The following is a 19,724-nucleotide window of genomic DNA, read 5'->3' as shown; positions in this document are numbered from 1 at the left end:
AATCCAGAAAGTCCCTATAGCTTATCAGCTGAACCATATTCCACAGACCTGATGCAACAATATCATCCTTGAATTCACTCCTGCCCATCAATACAAATTTCTTCCTCTAATAATCTTATAAACCTCATCACATTTATCTTACCTTATCTTATAGGTTCTGGAATCTGTCTCTAAAAGATGGAGGAGAGAAACCAAGCCTAAATGACGTGCAACTTGCCTTTGGTAACTATCATATCAACTAGACTAATTTGATAATTTTTCTCTGTGAACTTACTGAGGCTGCACTCAATCCCCTGATCCAGATCATCAATAAAGATATTAAACAAGGCTGGGCCCAGTATGACCCTCGGGGAACCCACGCTCATGATCAGCTGCCAGCTGGATGCAGCCCCATTCATCACCACTCTCTGGGCTTGGCCATCCAGCCACTTGTTAACCCAGCAAACAGTGCCCCTGTCCAAGCCAAGGGCTGCCAGCTTCTCCAGGAGAGTGCTGTGGGTGACAGCACTGAATTCCAGGCAGACAACATCCATGGCCTTTCTTTCATTCACCAGATGGGTCACCTGGTCATAAAAGAAGATCAGGTTGGTCAAGAAGGACCTGCTTTCCTGAACTCATCCTGGCTGTGTCTGATCCCCTGGTTGTCCTGTATGAGAGCACTCAATCTGTCCCATAACCTTCCCCAGCACCAAGGTCAGGCTGACAGCCCTGTAGTTCCCTGGATGCTCCTTCTGGCCCTTCTTGTGGATGGGTGTCACACTGGCCAGATTCCAGTCCACTGGGACCTCCCTGGTTTTCCAGAACTGATGATAAATGATGGACAGTGACTTGGCAAGGTCTTCCACCACTTCCCTCAATACCCTCAGGTGGATCTCATCCAGCCCCATAGACTTTTGAGAGTCTGTGTCCCAGCAGGTCACTGACTACCTCCTCCTGGATCACAGGAGGTTCATTCTGCTCTCCATCTCTGCCTACCCACTCAGGGGCCAGTTGCCCTGAGAATAACTGGTCTTTCTGTTAAAGACTGAGGCAAAGAAAGTATTAAGTACTTCAGCATTTTCCTCATCCATGGTGACAATGTCCCAAATGCATCCAATAAAGGATGGAAATTTTCCCTTGGGCCTCCTTTTGTTGTTAATGTATTTATAAAAACATTTTTGTTGTCTTTCGTAGAGTGGCCACATTGTCTTCTAGCTGAGCTTTAGCCTTTCTCATTTTCTCTCTCTGTGATCTAACAACATCTTTGTACTCTTCCTGAGTTGCCTGCTCTTTCTTCTAAAGGCCACAAACTCTCTTTTGTTTCCCCTGAGTTCCTGTGAAAACTCCCTGTTCAACCAGGCCAGTCTTCCCTGATGGCAACTATGTCGTGGCTTTCCTGCGGCAGGATGGCCTCTGGTTCCTCCTGTTTGTTACCCATACCACCTGCACTGGTGTAGATGCAATTGTGACTGCTCCTCTCTCCTCCAAAATCAGCTTCTACGTGTGTCAGGTTCTGCACCTGAAGGGAATTGTAAGCATTTGAAATAATGGTCCTTAAATCAATGAATAATTGTAACCACTGCATGTTGCTGAAAAACAAGAGTGTGTATGGCTCAGATAAGTTCATGTGTGTATTCTGAGACTCAGAAGAGGTTTTGAATTAACAGGTTTGAAAAACAGTATGAAGAACGTCCTGAGGGCAAATGATCTAACAATTGTGTCATGACATGTATTTTAGTAAGAAAAAATATTAACTGCCATGGTGAGCTAAGTGATCATTTAGACATTTGCAGACAAAAGAACCACTGCCCTGCTGAGTTTTTAATGACTTGAGAACAAAAGCATCTCCATTTAGACACCAGAAGCATTTGACCCTCACAACCCACTGTTGCTGTGTTCACTAGGTTGTGCCCTTCTGGTTCAGTGTTGAAGTGAAACCTTGACTGTCCTAATTCACCATCTGTCACTTGGATTGCAGTGTGGTTTTAGCATATTCAAACTAGATCGTCTGAGCAAGAAACCCATCCAAAAGCTCTTCTCCATCCAACCATGCACCATATTTACCCCAGTCTATAATGGAAAAAACAAGTGGCTAAATCGATGACTTGTCATTCAGACAGCCTCAAATTACTGAATGATCAAGACTGCTGTGAGAATTAAAAGATATGGTATCAAAACTTGCAGGGACTAGAGACCAGGTTTGAGTTACCCACCCCAGTTTGCACAGGCAGATGTTCAGAAATGTAGGTTGCATTTCGGCTTTGGGAATAATTCTCAGTGATCCTATTACAAAACTCTAATGGATGTCTCCATCTCATCTGCATAGCACTGCTATAATTTTATAGCTAAACATATTTGGGTTCTCTCCCTCAACAATCAGTCTAGAATTACTCTCACAATATTGCAAAGTTGGGTCATTTCTGATTCTTTTTTCCTCTTGTCCATTTCAGCTGCAGCACTGAATCATGCCACCTTCAGACCATGTAACTGGTTATCTACATGCAAGGTAAGCAGCCACACAAAGCACATAATGCAAGATCCACACGGGGTTGCCTAATGCCAAGGTACCCCAGCACCAAAGTACTAGGACACCCCTCCTTGCTGCTGCTTCTCTGTGTTCACCATCCTGAGCTCTCCCTGCATCCCAATGTGCTGAATATGACTATACTTTGCAACTGAGCAAAGCAAAGGTTTAGTGACCACTGAAAAAGCCTCTTCCATGATAATTCTTGGCTGCAGCCCTAGGAAGTATCATCCATGGGAGCTGCAGGTGAGGATAATGCAGGGCATTGTGGGGGCAGACTACTGCAGCTGCCTTCCCACAGCTGCTGTGTGCCAGGCTGCACCCGTGCTTGACCCATTTACAGTTGCCATGGAGAGAATGAAGTGTATGGAATTATCACTCCTCCAACTGCAATGAGATCTCATGGAAATAAATATCTATTTGTGCATTTAAAGGGGAAATACAATAAAATAATTATGAAAATCTTTGTCCAGTGACTGCTGACAAACATGCATTATTTGACAAAGCTAATCGGTCATCCTTTGTTATCAGCAGGCTGCAGCTCTACCTGAATCAAACCTCTTCATGAGAAAAGAGAGGAAATTGGGCACAGTGGTGGCACCATTCCTTTCAAGACTTTCACATTCAAAACTCAAATACTTTGCATTTTAATGATCTTGTAACACAAAAATGGATTAAAGCAGCATTAAGCCAGAAATCAGATTTTTATGTGCAGTGTAATTTCTTGCAAATTCCGTGAATAGGTTGGTCCCCCTCCTAAAAATTAGATTTCTTCCCTCTGTAATTGTGTTGCAGCTACAGCAGCTCTAAAGAGAACAGCACAGTGAGACTGATTCTCTGAGATCTCAAAGAAAAGTTCCTTCCAAGTGCTACTACTCAGCAAGGTTTCTTAAAGATAGAAACACTACTGTGTAAAGGGTCGTTGAGTCGATAAGAAATGACCAAAAATGTTTCATTTAGGCTTCAGTAAACATTTTATATCTTAATGATTTTTTCATTAGTTTATTCTCTTTTTCTGCTAAACTGTGAATTTATGAATTTCAAGGATGTATAAAAATGTTAAGCTATTGCAAGCAACTCTGCAATCATTAGACAGCTTAATTTTGCAAGCTTGGTGGCTGAAGATAATTTTGGTCAAGCCTCCAATTAAGGATATTTGCAGCACTTAACAGCAATAATTTGTTGAAACTATGGCTCAGTGACCAATGCTATCTACCCTCACACGTCAGTACATGGCCCTTGATTAGCCATTTATATCCATGTGCAGGCACATTCATTAGTTTTTACTTTCATTTGTTTAAAGAACTTAGAAGCCTAGCTGGGGATCAGCATTCCCAAACATCATCCTCCATTTGGAGGAGCTTAGTCTCATACTAGAGATCTGATCCCACTTTTTTTTTCACTGAGCCTTCTGGTTATTTTACATTTGTGATAGCAGGGAGAGACAAACAAGTTAAAAGAACAGAGTACAAAAATCAAGGCATATAATTTATTCTAACCAGTGTCCCACAGGGAGATGATTCAGGGCCAGCAACCCTGAAGATGGAGGAGGGGTAATTGAGCTAAAGCACATTTGAGTGACACAGACTGTCAGTTTGTGAGGGTTGGGGTTTGGTATTTTTTTTTCATTTTGTTTCCTGGTAAAGATTAAAGCAGACAGCTGAAAACTCAGAGGTAGGAAATATCTTTCATCCATCTTAGAACAGAGGGAGGCGGCTTGTCCTGCGGTAACGCAGTGCCATCTGCTGATTCCTTTCTTTAAGGAAAAAAAGGGAAAAAAAGGAAAAAAAAAACCAAACAGGCCTCGTGGTAGGGCAGGTGTAATCAGTGGCTGCAGCATCAAATGACAGCTGTCCTGATTCTTACTGTGAGCTTTGCAGCACTGCAGCTTACCTGTCTCAACTACCCATAGTTAACTATAGCTAAACCCAAAATATTTATTTCGCAGATGTGAAAAACCACAAAAATGGGAAGGAAACTGTTTTTTTAAAAGAAAATTAAGCCAGAATTTCTCATCACAGAAGACTTCTTGACATAAAGTGATGTTTGGATGCTGGCAGTTACTCTAAATCTGATTTATCCCCATCCTGTGAGTTGAGGTTCAGGTGCAGGTGCCTTCCAGAAGCCACACATTCCCATGAGCTAAGTGCTGGGCTACGTGCCGGGAAATTCCACATATTTCATTTCTGCTCCCATTTGGCCTGAAGACACCCATCCCTTTGTATTGCTGTGTAGCTGCCCTTGGCCAGGAGACAGCTGCAGGCTGCACAAAAAGGTGGGGAGTGGGATGCAGCTGCATGGTCCTGGCTTTGATAGCTGATCACCATGTCTGTCCACTGCACCAGCAGTGCTATATGGGACTGCTATCCCTCACCAGCAAATCTATGTTTTATCTTCTTTATTCCTAACTGAGAGGAAGATGAGTGAGAGGAAGACCAGACAACAAGCCTGGGATTTAGAAGTGCCAAATACACCTCACAGCTTCCCACAGATGGGTTTTTTCCAGATTCTTTCAGTGAGAAAGAGCAATTCCTAAAGCAAAACCAAAGAGAAACCTTTGCACATTTTTGATTGAACAAGTTTTTGGGTACTGCTGCAGCATTTACCTTTTCCTAAAGATAACATTTTTTTTTTCTTTAAGTTGAAATACTTTTTTGAAAACTATTGTTTGCATATTGGGCCATAAAAACACCATGAACATACAGAGTCTGAGACAGTGTATTAAAAACAATGGTGAGCAAGGCTCTAGAATAGTAAAGAGCAGATCCTGAGAGCTTTAGTAGTTCAAAGCTGATCTATATCCACCACTAACACATAATTTTCAATTTACATGGCATGTAGGAAGTAGTCCTTTTGCCTTGTCCTGTCCTGGACAGCTCTCACTTGGATACCACACCCAGGATTTGGTGCCACCTTCACAATGTGTGTGAAGAGATCCAGTGGAAAGCAGTGAACAATGAGAGATCTGGAAAGCATGGCATGCAAGGAAGACTTGCATGAGACAACATCACCTTAAAATATCTTTAAAAGCTACTGAAAAGAGAAGTAAGAAAATTTTCCGTCCATCAAGGATAGGAGAAAGATGTAATGATCTTCATTCACAGTTAGGAGAATTCAGGTTGCATGCTAGCAAAAAACACTTCAGCAGAAGAGATAGAAATAGGGGAATTGGGTGCCCTTCAACCAGAGGTCCTTACTAACAAATTTAATAGAAATACAGGAACAATTACTCTGGCTAGAAGCAAAGCCTGAAACAAGTTCATGAAGTTCTTCAAACGCTCCTTGCTCCATGAATCTCTGATGTTAAAATTCTAGCCTAGGGAAAAATGAGCCTCCTTCCAACCACTAATGCAGGGCCAAAATACAAAACCAGCCTGATTTCACACATACTGGTGTAAATCAGGAGGTACCAAATGAGGGGCAGTGGAATTACACTGCTATAAAGCCCAAAAAGATGGCCTTTAAGATCATTAAGCTAGTGGGTTTTACTGTACCAAAAGGCAATTTCCAGATATTTTTTGTACCTATTCTAGTATCTTTGTTATGTTCTATTCTGGGTTTTATAGCAGTACTGATATGATCACCTCATTGCCCTGGTATGTAAGAAGTGTAACAGGTGGAAAAAATATTAGCCAGGAGAAAGATAAGTTGATTTGATGCCCCTGCACCATATTTTAAATCCACCAATAGAAGAATGGGGATGAATACATTCTTTTTATTAAACTCTACTTAGTAACCCAGTTTCTCTGCCTTCTGTGGCTAAGGGTTTCACATCTCCTTTTTTTGAACTGGCTAATTTTGTACAGGAAAAATGTTAATTAAAAAGTAAACCAAAGGGCTTAGCTAAATCTTTGATTTTCTCTGTGCCCCAGTTGCTCATTTGTAACAGAGAGATCATAGTTTCCTCACCCCAGAAATCTGCTGTATGATTCATTAAGATTTGTAGGGTGGTTTGCACATTCCCAAGTTATTAAAATAGATCACAGCAGATAATCCAAACACTACATTAGGAATTAGTTTCCCTTTACTGGACTTTTGACAGAAGGCAGAAAATTACTGGAAGATCTGTGGTTTTTCTTCCAAGCTATATAGTCAGCCAGCGTGACTGCCCATGCTGAGCACAGCAAATAAATCTCTCAGCAGCCTCAGTGGGAATGGGATCAGCTCATAATTTCCCCATTTTTTCTACAGGAAGCCTGACACCTTGCCCACACAATGAGCACCCTACAAGAAGTACCTCTACTTCTGCCTTTGCATCCTCTCCCAGTGGATCTCCCTCACTAGCACCTCCCAAAAAGCTGATCTGCCCCTTTGTACATGGATGGACAGCTTTTATTTCACAGAGAAGTATTTAAATGTCCTTTCTATTTAGCATGGAGGGCAAGCAGTCAGTACAACTTTGGTTTTGAGGTAATTTACTCATGGACAAGGATCAGCTTAATATCACCTATTGCAGGGTGGAAATAAGTTCTCTTTGGGGTAAAGGGGATGCACATTCTGCCTGGCTGCATGTAGAGCATCATCCCTTGTAGTTGTGATAATATTTAACTGCCCATGTGTGGACACTCTTATCCTAGCAGTAACAAGTGCATTTTCATATTTAATCCACTTCTGAGTGTGAGTAAACTAAGCAGGAAGAAGACACTCATGTGCCAGGAGCTGATAAAGCAGAGTTTATCAGACTTAGCACAAAGACAAAGCAAGACACACCTGAAGCTGTGGATATCAAAGCTGAGGTTGCAGGTGTGAACAAATCACCTTAAAGCATTTGACCACACAGGAGTAGCCTGCAAACCTGGAAACAGGTATTTGGAAGAGTGAGGCAATGGCCACTACCTTGCCAAGGGTATCTGGGACAAAGTGTCCTCACTTTCAACTCTTGATGCCATTGACCCCAGACAGCTTTATTTGTCATGGGTGTTCACTTCCCCATAGCAGAGAGGGTACCAAGCAAGGACAGCTTCCACTGAATGCTGCAGCAATGCTTTTGCTTGAGCACTGCAATACCTTTGGTATTATTCACATTATTTGATAATTGTGTCCTATGGATCTGGTGCAGCAAAGCTCCTTAGTTTCTACTGTTTCAAAATATAATTCTGAAAAAAAATGAAGCCTTAACTTTGAGTTATCAACTTTGAATGCCAGATTATGATTTCCATTATTTATTGCCACAACAGACTATTAAAGAGGCATCTCCACCCAGCTAAATGCAAAATTTTGTCTTCAGGCATAATAATATCTCTGGGAGCTGCTCAGCTCTAATAAGTATTTAAACATATATTTAAATTTAGGCATGCAAGTTGTCCTCTGACGTCAGTCAGAATTCTGTTTAAAAATAAATCACTAAAGACTTTGTTTTCTCAATCCAGCACAGTTGCTATGGCAATAATCAGAAGCAGAGCACTTGTGGTGAAAGGCAGAATGTTTTGATTGTCATGTGAAGATTCACACCTTCAGAATTCAATTCTTTTACTAGCTGCTGCTGTTCCTCCTGCTGGCTCAACAGACTGCAGAGAGTCTTTATTGGCTCTGACAAGCAGCACCAGCTTACTCTGAGGGCCACTGAGCACTGAGGAATTAACAAGGCATTCACTCCCTGCACAAGCAAACACCCCAAAGATGATACTACAGGTGTTTAATCTACAAAGAAACTTCCTTTTCCTTGGTAAGGAAAGGTTTTAATTCATTTCCTCTATAAAGAACACCTGATGGACTCTATTACGCAAACACTAATCACCATCAAAGCAGGTGTAAGAAGGGATATCCAATCCCTGATCACAGGTCTGTAGTCTTCTTGTGTGTGCACATATGTATTCCATTTTTATCAGTTTTACAGAGCAAAGAACAAATATTAAACCAACGTGTTCACCAAGAACAGAAAAACATTCCCAGCTAGTCAGACAGAAAAATAGATATGTGGGAAAGAATAAATGGAAAAGTATCAAAGCAGACAAAATGGCAAGACAGAAGTTTCTGTTTAGCCTCAAGGTCACAGGCAAGTTCATAACAATTTTGGAAACTATTTGTTATGCTGAAAAACCTGAGACCTCCTAAACTACCTGCTTTTATAAGGTGCTCTCAAGGCTGGCCCTGAGCAACTTCTTGGGAATTTTAGGAGGAAAATTCAGTTCCCCAGCAGTGTCCTCTTGACTCAGTTGAAGCACTTCTGCAGCTTTCAGATATTCCCTCCATCCTTTCAGTGACCATGTTCAGTACAAAAAAGTCAGATGTCCTTCCTTGAGGTCACTGTAGGATAATTAAGGACCCAGTGTCTTGCTACCACCTATCAGAAAGGCTCATGGCCTCTATATGCAGTCTGAATACAAGCTTCTACAAAAGACAACATCCCCACAAACAGTGAGGTCCCAGGGGTGTCCTGGGATTAAGCAGGCTCTGATGCTCTTTTTCAAAAGTTAATCACACACAACGTCCCTGAAATTCAATGCAAATACTTCTCTGATAGCAAGAAACACACATGAAGCCTTTTAGTTTATAGCTGGGGAAAAAAAAAGGTAGGTACTTTCCATAGCATGTTCCTAGGGAATCTGTATTTATTCTCACAGTTTTCATATTAAAGAATGGTCACATGCTAATACAGGAAAGTAAATAAGTAAAAAGAACAGTGTTAGTAAGAGCTACTTCACGGTGGATCCAAAAAGTCACTTTATCTCTCCTAACTCAGCTGGCTCTGAAATGGGAACTCACCAGGGGAAATTTTTTTTGCTTCTGCTACCTGTTTTTGGACTAGTCAAAAACATATCACCTAGATTTTTCCAGTTTTCAGCTGATAAAATGCTTGTTGCTTTCCCCTATATACTTTCCTACTGTTAAGATTTTTCATACACAGTAACTGAGCTTGCCTTACTTCAGTTAAACTCTGTTTCATAAAGTCTATGGTCCATTTCATAATGTTAGAGTCGGGTCTTACACAACTGTAAATGTCCAACACCCTTCCATTTACACACTACACTAGCTCAAATTCTCTGCATAGAAAGCGGAAGCTGAAAAAAACCCCAACAGAATCTGCCATGAGAAGTGGCAGATTGTGAAAGTTGGACCTTTTCACAGGCATATGTTGACATTAATTTCAGGCAAATATCCAAAGATTTGTTATTTCAAAGTGTATCACATCTGGATCTGGTCTGGTACCTGAACCTGAAGCCTTAGGTACACAGGTTCCTCACAAGAAAAACTTTCCTGCTACCTTTTTACTGCTTTGTCTTTTTGCTCTATTGTACTTTAAACTTGCAGAGGCAAAGGTAAAGCAGACAAGAAAAACTGTAAAAAGATGAGAACAGAGGTGGTTTTTAATAATCAGAATAAAATTCAATTTTTAGAAGTTAGTGAGCTTCGGTAACTATGTTTAAAAATCTTACTTATGATTTTAAAATATTTCTGAAGACTTTCACTACCTCTAACACTGGACACTGACCCCAGTGATAAAGACAAATAAGCTTTGAGATGGAAACCAATATCTTCTCCTTGTCCAGAGAAATGCCTGAGAACTGCTAGCTGGGAAATCATCTGTGACAGGCACATTGGAAAGCCTTGTGAAAATGTTCTTCACAAACGCAAAAGTAGGGAGGCCCTCCAGCCATACACCTTCCACAGTTTGAAATGAGTATATGTGACCCAGTATGAGAACTTGGGGCTCCTTTTGTTTAAACATTAGTCAGTTTTTGCAGAAATAGCAGAGCAGTTTCATTCATTCTCTTTTCAATTTATATAAATACTAGATTTGTAAATACATAAAAAAACACTTTGCACTTCTAAAATTTAAATTGCTACAAACTTGAAATGTAGCTTCATACAATACTTGAAAAAAAACCATAAAAAAAGCAGAAGGGAAAGTACTGAGAATACTTTCCTAATATCAGATCGATCAGATAAGTTTTCTACAGCTAGCAACAAATTTACTTCAAGAATATTTCATTTGCAGTTCATCACTATTAAAATGCCTCCTAACTTAGTCCTCCTTGCTATGTATTACAACTGTCAGAATTTGGTCTTGCTCAAGCAAAAAATCACGAAAACACATACAGCACCACCACTCCCTGCAAATTACTATTTTCATAAAATTTTTGTTTTGCTTAAGGTAAGAGATATAAAACCACCTTAATCCTGCAGACTAAGCCAAACCATTCCTCCAGTAAAGAGCCATCAGGCAAAAAGGAAAATTCCTTTCTTGGCTCAGAAGTTTGTGAATGCTGAGAAGGAGAGAAGACCTCTTCAGGCAGGGGTAGTTCCTCAGCCTCCTCCCATCCCATACAAATAAATCAGCAGGACAGCTCTACACACCCTTCAGGGCTGGTTTATATTTAGAAATTAATAAAAGATAAAAAATAGCAAATCATACACCCACTCTGCTTTGGGGAAACAAATGTGCTAGTCAAGGGAAGATATAAATAACCGCTCAATGACACAACGGAACGCCTCGTCCGGTGCCTTCAGTGCAAGCCGCTGTCCAGGGCCAGCAGAGCTGCTGGATGCATTCCATCAATCCCTTCCTCTAAGTGATGGATTTCTTTTTTTGGGAACAAGCCCAGTTCACCGAGGAGTCATTTTTACCCCCATCAGCTGAGATCAGTCACCAGTAACTCATCATCGCTTCTCATCCAGCCCGTGCTCTTCCCTTGTAGCCGAGCCTTTCCAGCAGCGATACCGCAGCTGGCCTGCAGGAAACACCCCCGAGCTCCCCATTCAGAGTCTGGCAAGGGCAGAGGAAGGAGAGAGCAGGCAATCAGATACAGAGTGATAGGAAAAGTGTGACCTTCCTTTCCCTCCGTAATCACACCATTTTCTCCCTTTAAAAGCTTTAACCCTAAAAAGGTTTAACCTTTTAAAAACATTCAAGAAGCCACGTGAAAACTCGCAACCTCCATGCAATCTAGACATAACAACTCAAAATGTTTAGATGCCAGAGAAAATCCATAGTGCTGGGTGTAGATATTAGGCCAAAGAAGGTGAATGTGACCAACAGCTTCAGGGAAGAGCCATTCTGGGTTATTACTCAACCAACTACAGGCATTTCTATTAAAAACTGGCTTTATATTTCATTAAATAAGTTTGACATGCTGTCCTGAGAGCAAGAAAACAGGAGTTTTGTGCACCTAGCTCTCCAGCTGTAAGACAGTTTACTTTTAGGGAATGTATGAAAAATAAATCTTTCTAGGGACTTCCATGCCCCCTCCCTGCCAGCTGCAAGTGAGGTTGGCATTAGGCAGGAGTCATAATGCTTCTAGACACTCAAAGGAAAGGATTGAGAAGCCTGGAACATTCAGATGCTAAATGCAGAGAGGATGGCAAGTTTGTATGGTGGCTAAGCAGAGGCCTGGGAAATTGCAATGGAAATCACTCAATGTCTTGTCTTGGCCATCCAAAGCTGGCTCTGTCAGTCTACTCAGCTTCATGAGAACTTACAGACTCATGACTGGAGGTGTGTAGGGACAGAGGACCAAAAAAATGTGATGGGCTTCTAGGAAGGGAACTAGGATTTTTACTGCTTTCCAGCTGCCTTACAAGAAAAGGGGGCTCGAATGGCAGGCTTGTGCTCTCAGGGTGGTCCACAGCAGGGTGTAAAACTGTTGGGAAGTTTATTTACATGCTCATTCACTCTCTCTGACCTCTAATAGGAGCAAAAGCAGCATGAAATGAGGCCCTAGCTACTGTGAAGAATTGCCACATAATGGGATTTATGGAAGAGTAAACATGTTTATGCACATCCCTCAGCAGTTAACCACTGTATCGAGCACAAGACATGCAGCCACTTAAATGGTTAAAACAGATTCATAATTAGAAGGAAAACTACAAGACTCTGGTGCAATCCTGCTGTGCAGGACAAGGAGAAGGGTGGTGAGTGTGCACACACATCTCCTGCTCGCAACAACAATATTTTTATTCACTTTGCCAGATAACAGAATCAAAGAATCATGGAGCAGTTTCGATTGGAAAGGACCTTTAAAGGTCATCTAATCCACCCCCACCCCTGTCATGAGCAGGAATACCAGCATTAGATCAGAGTTGCTCAGAACCCCTTTCAACCTGGCCTTGAATGTTCCCAGGGACCCTAGAGCAGCTATAAATTGCAGAGCTTTTTGTTAGCTGGGCTATCACTGCAGTCCTGATCCAAGTTGGTGCTGTAGTTCAAAGCCTGTGAAGCCCAGTGGCTCTCTAAGGAGCAGCACAAAGTGAATGGGTTTGATCCCAGCCTTGGCATTAATACAGCTGCCTGCACCTCTGCTGGTTGTTTCTGGGCACACAGAATTTATCTTAGTCCCAGCAGGGTGCAGCGGAGGCACTACTGCAGAAGACATTGCTTGGTCTGCCTCCATTTGGGGAGGAGTGAATATCAGTCCCTTGGACTGTAAATGCTACCAGCATTTCTCCATATTTTTACTTATGGTTTTCTCAGAATTAGGGGTGGTGGAGGAAACAACTCTAAATAACCACAATGCAAACACTTTACAGTAGAAAATGCACCACCCTAAAAATGGCACAGAGCCATCATTTTAAATTACACAGGGCAAGAGCAATGCCCCTTTGGAAAGTGTCATTTCAAGGTAATGAGGATGTTGAGGAAAGACTGTGTGACCCTGCCCATATTCATCCTCCCAAATAGGTGGGGATGTGTCACAAATCACTGTTACCGACCCCAGCCACTCCTCATTCCCACATGGCAAGCTCTGCCTTGCCACCAAGGGACAAAGCACAGCCACCACCATAACTATTCCACAGAAGCAGCTCACAGTCAGTTTATCACTGCGAACCTGCAGCGGGGAGCCAGCAGTGCCAAAGGACAGAAAGAGCAGCACTCCTTTTATCACCCAGGGCTTCACAATGCACAATGCCGTGCCAAAAGGTCCATGGATAGGGTGGGGAGATTCCCCTCACCTTTTCCCAGGGCTCATCACTTAGTCTTGACGTTTACAAGAACTGTAAGAAAAGGTTTCTCATTTCCAGGTGTGGCAACATGACCCTCACCTCTCAGTTCAGGATATGTTCTTTACAAAGATTGGGTTGCACGGGATGCATCCTGAGGAAAGGGTGCAGTGCCACTCTGCATGACTGCTGCCTGAGACCATGAGCTGCATTAACCTTCTGGAGGGAAAGGGGGGAAAGGACACTGCCCTTGATCTGAGATATACAGTCACCTTTAAACAATACTTTGGTCACACAGTCTGACCATCTCTTTACTGTTGCTCCCTCCCACTCCAGGGAGAATTGCTGCTCTAAGTGGAAAGTTAAGAGCTGGAGCTGTGCTTGGCCAAACTTCCTACTGTGATGACCAGAAGCCAAGTATTGAGAATGGGCTGAATCCTCCCAGCGCTGCAGGGCTGGTCTGAGCTCACCCCCACACTTACCATCCAGAGCAAAACTGTCCCTGATGGGAAAAGGGAATCCACTGATGCTGGAAGAACAAAATGCTGCACTCAGCTTCTTTCCTAGTACTAGAGAGCACTTTCCTCATTCACATTTTTCCATCAACAATGTATCAGTCTCCCCTACAGAGAAATAAGAGTTATTACCATTCTGATGTTTCAGATACCAAGTGTTCTGCATGGAGAACTACAGGACCACAAATCATTTCTATTCAAAGCATGATAAATTGTTCAGGGCCTCATAGAATAAAACCAGACCAAAATTCACATGAATTTCATTTGTGAAACCCCAGGAAACTTCCAGCTTAGTTAAGAACTAAACAACTCTAATTTGGCACACCTAATGCACCTGCTGCTCTGATCATGCAGGGCTTAGTCCATGCACCATCATTACTTTGAGTGTTCACATTTCTTAAATTTAACTCAGAGGATAGCTAAGTAGCCACATGTGGAAAGAGAGAATGCTGTGAATTAATCATAAAAATTACCTGACTTAGCTGCAAGGAACAGAGCTCTTTCAAGAGCACTCAAAATCTCACAGCATCCCAGTGACAACTCCATGGAGTACAACTCCAGCCCTTGACAGCTCTTTCCTAAAATCAAAATAAGTTAAGCTCTTATATTATTTCATGGCAGTGAAATCCAAAAGAAAATTTTGTATTGTTCAGAATGTTGCCATAGATTTATTATTTTCCTGTGCACAGATGAGTGTCAGCAGTTGCTTTTTCTCTCTCTACATGATTTGAATGATCTCAAAGGCAAAAGCCAATACCCCCCTATAAAAGTTATTTAATTTTTTTCTTTTCTGAGCTTCATCTGAGTCCAGTCCTCACTTATTCTGCTTCTTTACATCTGCTGTTACTTCAAGTATCTTTATTATTTAGAGGTATATAAATTGATTTATAATATTCATCTACAGTGAAACAAGAACTAACCAGCCTTCCTGAATTAGTGTCTGCCCTCCCAGTGATGCACACTGAAATCTTTCACTCTTTCTACCTCAGCTCTGCTCTAACTCATCCCTATCAGACACCCAGCAGCCAGAGTACACACCAGCTGACACCTTTTTCCTGGAGTTCCAGCAGTTAGTTTTCCAGGATGCCTGAAGACAACATAAATCATATTATCATCAAAGAAAGGAATAAGCAAGAACATTTCAGCCAGGATTATTCTGCCTCTTCCATACAAAGCAACTTTCTTCTCTGCTGAGATTAGTCAAACCATTCAGAACATGACTGCACGAGGGAAAACACTACCTCAACTCACTTTGAAGAAATGTCTTGCAGGCATTACAGTATAGTCTGTCCTTAAATAGCCTCAGCAGCAAGAAGAAAAATGGTTCACATTTCCAGATGTAAAATGTGCAAAGAAGGTTAATTAACTAAAGTTCATATCCTGCTTTGAAGGTGGAAAGACCTTCAAAGGAGGTGTTAAGAGCAGATAACCAGAATCCATCTTTTCCAACCTCATAAAAAGCAGATCAATGCTTCATAGAATGTGTACAACAGAGAAATTGTCCAATTGTAGGATTATTAATCTAAGTTTTACTTAGAGCCTAAGGGCTTTCTTAGAAACTGATGTTTCCCAGCTGTATCTCAGTCAGAGCTCTGATTTCACTACCTACTTTTGACAGGTAACCCAAATGGGACATTGGAGTCAATATGACTGGAACATTATAACATTTTCTTCAGCATTCAGGCGTCATAGTTTTAAAAAGCAGATTTCTGACAGCTCCCTCAAAAAGTAATTTTTTATGTGTCTGTCCAAATACATAACAGCCCAGCTAAAAATGATGTTTCTGTTGCACAGTATGCCCATTAAATAATTCATATCACTGACTAAGACTGGTGAGAAGTGGTATGTAGTAGCAAAACAACAAGTGAATCTGAGTACATGGCAGCACATTTCTAAATATTAATTAGGAAGGAAAGAATGAGCATATTTAAAAATCCAACTGAAATGTACCTCTTGCTGTATTTTTTCCTTAGACAGAATATTATCATCCTTACATCCAAACTGCATGAACTGCAATAACTTAGCCAAAACTCAGGAAGAATAATGGGAGGAATTACTTTCCTCCCCAGTGGTGAACAGTTACATCTCTCAGGCAAAGAAGCACAATTTGCTTTGGTAAACAATACTCTAATTCCACTGTGGAAAAAAGAAGTATCAGTCAGACCCTGGGAGGAAAAGTGAGTCTTAGGCAGGAGGGCAGCAAAACCAGAACCAAACCACCAACTGACTTTTAAAGGTAGACATTGATTTGTATCAGCTGAGAGGAATGTGACCTCCCCTGAACCCTTGTTCTCAAAATAAGGTAGTTTAATTATTTAGATGAGTGGATGGTGTTAAGTAAAACAAATACATACCATGTTGTGCTATAGAGAGCTCAGGAATCTAAAATACTTGTTTTCATTTGGGCTGCTCAGGGAAAGAAACTGAAGTAAGGGAAGTAAGGTCTCAGACCAGAGTGAGAGTTTCTTTGGAAGCACTTGGATCAATACCTCAGCTTGCCCTTCTAACTGAAGCACCACGCTGTGGAAACTGCATATCTAAACAGTTATGCACAGACACATACTTATTTTTTAAACATAAAAAGGTTAAGCAAAGGTTTCAAAATATATCACCAACAGAGGAAGCAGCCTGAAGCTCCTCGCAGGGGTCAACTGATTAGAAGAATCTCACAGCGCTGTAACAGCAAATTTCTCTCTGAATCATCAGCAAACTCTGGTGCATGTGGCTCTTGTAGAATCTTGGTTTTCACCCCTGTCCCATATGACTCAAAGCCGCAAAAGCCAGAGATACATTTGACCATCCAAAAAACCTCTCCACACTACACGTTTGAATAGGCAAAGCTGACAACTCGAGAAAAAAATTATTAACTGTAGGAATATAATTATGGGTTACAAAAGCAGCCTTTCCATCCTCAAAAAGCCTAGTGCAGTTCTGGAAGCAAACCAGCACAGGAAGGAGGTAATTTCCTGATCAAACTTCTAAGGTTATCTTATCAAACCTACTTGATGTCCTCTACTTGGAAAACTGGCTCCAGCATCTCCTTGGAAAAGAGTGACTGAAATATAGCCATTCAGCAGGACTGAAATTACCTACTTTCAGCTAATAAGTAGTCCTGTGAAAACATGGATATTTCACCAAAGAATCCCAAAGAGAATCCCAGACAGACATTCTGCTGTTTCCACCAACAAAGATTTTGGCATTCATCCTGAGGACAAGAGCTCACATTTTCATCAGTGAAACACAGTCAATTCACTGCAGCCAAGTGTAAACAAATCAGATTTAAAAAATTAAGGCAACATTATGAAATGTTCCTTTTCTTTTTTTTTCCTTTTTTATTTTTTTTTAATAAGTCAACCTTTGAAAATGCCATATTACAGCTGCAGAAAATGTGACTTTGCCTAACTTTTTTGTTGGGTCAGCCAAACTTGAAGAAAAACATGAAATCTCTCTGTAACCAAGGATATACTGCTACTTTAATAGGCACTGCTCCCAAAGGAAGAGAAAATCCAATTACTAAAATGGTAGCATAATCTTCTCATTATTATTTCAGGAGCTCAGAGTTAATTGGACAAGTTTAGCACCCTGTGAATGAATGTGTGTCCTCATTTCACAATAAATAGTCTGTAATTACTTCCCTTTCTCTGAAACCAGGAGATAGCTCTCATTACCAATACCCTGGAAGAAGCCTTTTGTGGGTTTGAGTAATATTACAAACTCCATCATTATCACATCTGGGCACCCCACAGAAGCTCTTACGCGCAGAGAAATGTTCTTATTTCACCTTTCATGTAACTGCACAAAGGCCCCACATGCCTATGGGGAAGCTGCACAAGTGGTTTTGCCTCAGCCTCCACTGCAGCCCAGCATCTGTCTGCCACCTCCTCATGTCCCAGTGGGCTCCTTGGACCAGGCACTCCTTGCCAAGCTGCAAGGTCCAGCACACCTTCCCAAAGCACAGGACAAAAACACAGTGGTAGCATCCAGGGGAGAAACCACGGCCTGATCTACTGACAGGTGACAACTTCCATCTTCCTCTTTCCACCTTAAACAGCTGCCCATCCAGGACCCTCGTGCTCCCTTCTGTGGGAGCATCTGCATTTTCTAGGATGTTGTTAAGGACAGCTGGTGCCAGAGGGAAATGCCAAGGCAGGCTGTGCAGTGCTTAACTCGTCAGCCAGCAGAGAACACACCAGTCAGGTGTGCTCCACCACCTCCTGTGTTTTAAGAGAGAAAACTTGCTATTCAACACAGAAGCCCAGGAGTGTGCATCTGCCCCTCTAGACTCATCATTGACCACTGCAATTTCTTCCTTGCATATGAACACACACACCAGTTGTCTTGGTAAAACAGGTGTTTGTGAAGCCAAAACGTGTTGCAATACATCATCCAGATCCCACACTAGAAGGACTTTTTTTCAGAATTTGGAGTAATTTTCCTCCCTCCAAATCTATTTGTTAAAGAGAACAGAAATAGATGCACAACATGACAGTAAGATTATATACAAAGGTAAATATTATTTGCAGATTTAGCACAGTTCTGCTTATTCTCTCCAGCACCATGCTGACTCTCCTGTTAATTGCAATGATGTGGCAGAGCTCAGGCTGAGTTCTACACTGTTGGGCTGCTTTGGCTGAACTGGTATTCTCACACTGATTGCACTTTCCCTCATAATCTCCAAATCCATTTCAGCTGCTCCTTTTCAGGAGGCAACACCATACACATGGGTTTTGGCTGCATAACCAGCTGTCAGCTGCATTAAAATGCATCCTGTTTAACCAGTTATAATATTGCAGGGCTTCCCTCTTTTTCTCATTATACCCCAATCTTCACCTAAATTACAACAGAGGTTTGATGTATTCTAGAAAAAACTTTGTGCATTGTTGTTCCTTTAAGTACGAACATCACCCTCCAAGTGCAAAAACAAATGCTTGGAAAGGAGGGGAACAGAATTCAATGAAGAAAATGTCCCAGAATTTCCTGCAACTGTTGTTGGTTTCCTTTATTCATTATATTTGGCTTTCTATAGCATATTTAATTACCATCTAGGATGGAAAGTGAGACCCTAGTCTTACTCTAACACTAAGAAAATTTCATACCATTTTCATTTTTCACTTTCCCACCACACAGAAAATCCTCTAATTTAATAAGAAGTTTGAGGACAAGTACTTGGACACTTCAGCCAGTGTTCTTTCTTGAGCTGAGACAGGTGTTGAGCTCAAGCTTCAAGTCTGAGCAAAAACTTAAACCTAAGTCCTGAAGACAAGCCTGGAAAGAAACTCCTCATTGTTCCCTCACAATCCCACTGTCTTTTCCCCCACCTTTTTCCTTTATTTGTTGATATTCATAAGAGGAAAGTCTTAAGTATCTGACTCTACCTGTGAAGGTGAATCTTAAGGTATAGCCTTTCTGAAGTTCAGAAATTCAAAGCTTGGGTTTTAAAACCAGTCTAACTTACTGGACTGGTTTACATTCTTGTTCTGCACATTTAAGTTACACATGAAACTTTCTCTGACCCAAAAAGTCAAGTCTGTTTTCATCCCTGAGAGTTTTAAAATGTCTTGCTTTGCCTAAGTTAGAAACACTGTGGGAACATGGATATAGCTTGATTTGAAAATAAACATTAGAGCTGATGTGTCCCCTCTCCAAACTACATGCAGAGTCTCCCTTAGCAAAGCTGCTTTCAGGCATTATACAATAACTGGGCACAGACATAAAAAGGCTGAGAAAGGATCTGAAATAGAAGAGAAATAACTCTATGCTAATTGAGAGCTGTAAAGGACAGCAAATATATTAATACCTCCCATGTAAAGTAATCATCTCACACCAGT

This window comes from Ammospiza caudacuta, chromosome 3 (genome assembly GCF_027887145.1).
Source record: "Ammospiza caudacuta isolate bAmmCau1 chromosome 3, bAmmCau1.pri, whole genome shotgun sequence".
NCBI lineage: Eukaryota > Metazoa > Chordata > Aves > Passeriformes > Passerellidae > Ammospiza > Ammospiza caudacuta.
The sequence above is the reverse complement of the archived record's forward strand: the minus strand, read 5'-3'. Positions refer to the sequence as shown.